Source organism: Mytilus trossulus, unplaced genomic scaffold, assembly GCF_036588685.1.
Source record: "Mytilus trossulus isolate FHL-02 unplaced genomic scaffold, PNRI_Mtr1.1.1.hap1 h1tg001018l__unscaffolded, whole genome shotgun sequence".
Lineage (NCBI taxonomy): Eukaryota > Metazoa > Mollusca > Bivalvia > Mytilida > Mytilidae > Mytilus > Mytilus trossulus.
This window is the reverse complement of record NW_026963601.1, coordinates 25,001-30,000: the sequence shown is the minus strand read 5'-3', so window position 1 is coordinate 30,000 and position 5,000 is coordinate 25,001.

The window sequence follows — 5,000 nt, the reverse complement described above, 5'->3', positions numbered from 1 at the left end:
TTTTTTTTTTTTTTTTTTTTTTTTCATCGGGCTTACCCGCGGCTGAGAAGGTACGTGGTCGACCTCGATAGCGGGGCTACCGCATGCGATGGGAAAAAAAAAAAAAAAAAAAAAAAAAAAATTTTCATCGGGCTTACCCGCGGCTGAGAAGGGACGTGGTCGTCCTCGATAGCGGGGCTACCGCATGCGATGGGAAATTTTTTTTTTTTTTTTTTTTTTTTTTTTTTTTCATCGGGCTTACCCGCGGCTGAGAAGGGACGTGGTCGACCTCGATAGCGGGGCTACCGCATGCGATGGGAAAAAAAAAAAAAAAAAAAAAAAAAAAATTTTTCATCGGGCTTACCCGCGGCTGAGAAGGTACGTGGTCGACCTCGATAGCGGGGCTACCGCATGCGATGGGAAAAAAAAAAAAAAAAAAAAAAAAAAATTTTCATCGGGCTTACCCGCGGCTGAGAAGGGACGTGGTCGACCTCGATAGCGGGGCTACCGCATGCGATGGGAAAAAAAAAAAAAAAAAAAAAAAAAAAAATTTTCATCGGGCTTACCCGCGGCTGAGAAGGGACGTGGTCGACCTCGATAGCGGGGCTACCGCATGCGATGGGAAAAAAAAAAAAAAAAAAAAAAAAAAAAATTTTCATCGGGCTTACCCGCGGCTGTGAAGGGACGTGGTCGTCCTCGATAGCGGGGCTACCGCATGCGATGGGAAAATTTTTTTTTTTTTTCATCGGGCTTACCCGCGGCTGAGAAGGGACGTGGTCGACCTGATAGCGGTGCTACCGCATGCAATGGGGAAAAAAAAATCTTTTTTCAGCGGGCTTACCCGCGGCTGAGAGGTACCGCGGGTATCAGTGTACGTGGTCGACCCGATAGCGGGCTACCGCGGGTAAAGGGACGTGGACGGCCGTGCTAGCGGGCTACCGCGGGTATCATCGTACGTGGTCGACCCGATAGCGAGCTACCGCGGGTAAAGGGACGTGGACGGCCGTGCTAGCGGGCTACCGCGGGTATCATCGTACGTGGTCGACCCGATAGCGGGCTACCGCGGGTAAAGGACGTGGACGGCCGTGCTAGCGGGCTACCGCGGGTATCATCGTACGTGGTCGACCCGATAGCGAGCTACCGCGGGTAAAGGGACGTGGACGGCCGTGCTAGCGGGCTACCGCGGGTATCATCGTACGTGGTCGACCCGATAGCGGGCTACCGCGGGTAAAGGGACGTGGACGGCCGTGCTAGCGGGCTACCGCGGGTATCATCGTACGTGGTCGACCCGATAGCGAGCTACCGCGGGTAAAGGGACGTGGACGGCCGTGCTAGCGGGCTACCGCGGGTATCATCGTACGTGGTCGACCCGATAGCGAGCTACCGCGGGTAAAGGGACGTGGACGGCCGTGCTAGCGGGCTACCGTAAGAAGGGGACGTGGTCGACCCGATAGCGGGCTACCGCAGGTAAAGGTACGTCGACGGCCTCGGTAGCGAGCTACCGCGGGTAAGAAGGGACGTGGTCGACCCGATAGCGGGCTATCGCAGGTAAAGGAACGTCGACGGCCTCGGTAGCCAGCTACCGCGGGTAAGGAGGGGACGGTGGTCGACCCGATAGCGGGCCATCGCAGGCAAAGGAACGTCGACGGCCTCGGTAGCCAGCTACCGCGGGTAAGGAGGGGACGTGGTCGACCGATAGCGGGCCATCGCAGGCAAAGGAACGTCGACGGCCTCGGTAGCCAGCTACCGCGGGTAAGGAGGGGACGTGGTCGACCCGATAGCGGGCCATCGCAGGCAAAGGAACGTCGACGGCCTCGGTAGCCAGCTACCGCGGGTAAGGAGGGGACGTGGTCGACCCGATAGCGGGCCATCGCAGGCAAAGGAACGTCGACGGCCTCGGTAGCCAGCTACCGCGGGTAAGGAGGGGACGTGGTCGACCTGATAGCGGGCTATCGCAGGTAAGGGAACGTCGACGCCTCGGTAGCCAGCTACCGTGGGTAAGAAGGGACGTGGTCGACCTGACAGCGGGCTAGCGCGGGTATAAGTGTACGTGGACGGCCTGATAGCGGGCTACCACGGGCTTATGCGGGTCTTCACGTGCCTACGTAGACTTTAACCCGCGGTAGCCCCGCAAAGGCCGACCACATACCTTTACCTGCGGTAGAGACCCGTGATCGCCCGCTACCAGACAGGCCGACCACGTACCTACACGTATCGAGGAATAATGCCAGCCTGGGTCCTGACACGGCCTAAGTAACAGGCTTTAGGGTTAGGGTTAGGGTTAGGGTTAGGGTTAGGGTTAGGGTTAGGGTTAATTTAGGGTTAGGGTTAATTTAGGGTTAGGGTTAGGGTTAGGGTTAATTTAGGGTTAGGGTTAATTTAGGGTTAGGGTTAGGGTTAGGGTTAATTTAGGGTTAGGGTTAGGGTTAGGGTTGGGTTAATTTAGGGTTAGGGTTAGGGTTAGGGTTAGGGTTAGGGTTAGGGTTAGGGTTAGGGTTAGGGTTAGGGTTAGGGTTAGGGTTAGGGTTAGGGTTAGGGTTAGGGTTAGGGTTAGGGTTAGGGTTAGGGTTAGGGTTAGGGACGGGCATCGTCAAGAGGCGCTTAGGGTTAGGGTGTACGATGCCTGCCTGCCTTCGTTACGTTACGTTACATGAAATGTGATCGTTTCATCGAGAGACCTGCTGTACTATTCTTACGTGCGGCTTCCGATGAAAAATTGTCACCTGTAACACTTTTGACTAGGCTATGGCTTGGCCGGCCGCCGATGGTCGAGAGACCCGCGGTAACCTGTCCGCGTCTCACGTGCGACATCCCGATGAAAATTTCACCCACGTAAAAAATATTTACCGAGGGTATTGTTTGCCGCCTGGATGGTCGAGAGACCCGCGGTAGCTCGCCTGCGTCTAACGTGCGGCTTCCCGATGAAAATTTCACCCTTCTAAAAAATTTTTTACCGAGGGTATAGTTTGACGGCCTCGATGTGTCGAGAGACCCACGGTAGCCTGTCCGCATCTTACGTGCGGCTTCCGATGAACATTTCAGCCTTGTAAAATTTTTTTTACCGAGGGTACAGTTAGACGGCCTCGATGGTCGAGAGACCCGCAGGAGCCTGCCTGCGTCTAACGTACGGCTTCCCGATGAACATTTCAGCCTTGTAAATTTTTTTACCGAGGGTATAGTTAGACGGCCTCGATGGTGTCGAGAGACCCGCGGTAGCCTGCCTCGTCTAACGTGCGGCTTCCCGATGAACATGTCACCCTTCTAAATTTTTTTACCGAGGGTATAGTTTGACGGCCTCGATGTGTCGAGAGACCCACGGTAGCCTGCCTGCGTCTATCGTGCGGCTTCCCCGATGAACATTTCAGCCTTGTAAATTTTTTTTACCGAGGGTACAGTTAGACGGCCTCGATGGTCGAGAGACCCGCGGTAGCCTGCCTGCGTCTATCGTGCGGCTTCCCGATGAAAATTTCACCCTTGTAAAAATTTTTACCGAGGGTATAGTTTGAAGGCCTCGATGGTCGAGAGACCCGCGGTAGCCTGTCCGCATTTACGTGCGGCTTCCCGATGAACATTTCAGCCTTGTAAATTTTTTTTTACCGAGGGTACAGTTAGACGGCCTCGATGGTCGAGAGACCGCAATAGCCTGCCTGCGTCTAACGTACGGCTTCCCGATGAACATTTCAGCCTTGTAAATTTTTTTTTACCGAGGGTACAGTTAGACGGCCTCGATGGTCGAGAGACCCGCAGTAGCCTGCCTGCGTCTAACGTACGGCTCCCGATGAACATTTCAGCCTTGTAAAATTTTTTTTACCGCGGGTACAGTTAGACGGCTTCGATGGTCGAGAGACCCGCGGTAGCCTGCCTGCGTCTAACGTGCGGCTTCCCGATGAAAATTTCACCCTTCTAAAATTTTTTTACCGAGGGTATAGTTTGACGGCCTCGATGTGTCGAGAGACCCACGGTAGCCTGCCTGCGTCTATCGTGCGGCTTCCCGATGAACATTTCAGCCTTGTAAATTTTTTTTTTACCGAGGGTACAGTTAGACGGCCTCGATGGTCGAGAGACCCGCAATAGCCTGCCTGCGTCTAACGTACGGCTTCCCGATGAACATTTCAGCCTTGTAAATTTTTTTTACCGAGGGTACAGTTAGACGGCCTCGATGGTCGAGAGACCCGCAGTAGCTGCCTGCGTCTAACGTACGCTTCCCGATGAACTTTCAGCCTTGTAAAATTTTTTTTACCGCGGGTACAGTTAACGCTTCGATGGTCGAGAGACCCGCGGTAGCCTGCCTGCGTCTAACGTGCGGCTTCCCGATGAAAATTTCACCCTTCTAAATTTTTTACCGAGGGTATAGTTTGACGGCCTCGATGTGTCGAGAGACCCACGGTAGCCTGCCTGCCGTCTATCGTGCGGCTTCCCGATGAACATTTCAGCCTTGTAAATTTTTTTTACCGAGGGTACAGTCACCGAGGGTACAGTCAGACGGCCTCGATGGTCGAGAGACCCGCAGTAGCTTGCCTGCGTCTAACGTACGGCTTCCCGATGAACATTTCAGCCTTGTAAATTTTTTTTTACCGAGGGTACAGTTAGACGGCCTCGATGGTCGAGAGACCCGCAATAGCCTGCCTGCGTCTAACGTACGGCTTCCCGATGAACATTTCAGCCTTGTAAATTTTTTTTTACCGAGGGTACAGTTAGACGGCCTCGATGGTCGAGAGACCCGCAGTAGCCTGCCTGCGTCTAACGTACGGCTTCCCGATGAACATTTCAGCCTTGTAAATTTTTTTTTACCGAGGGTACAGTTAGACGGCTTCGATGGTCGAGAGACCCGCGGTAGCCTGCCTCGTCTAACGTGCGGCTTCTTGATGAACATTTCAGCCTTGTAAATTTTTTGTTCCGAGGGTACAGTTAGACGGCCTCGATGGTCGAGAGACCCGCGGTAGCCTGCCTGCGTCTAACGTGCGGCTTCCCGATGAATATTTCACCCTCGTAAAATTTTTTTACCGAGGGTATAGTTTGAA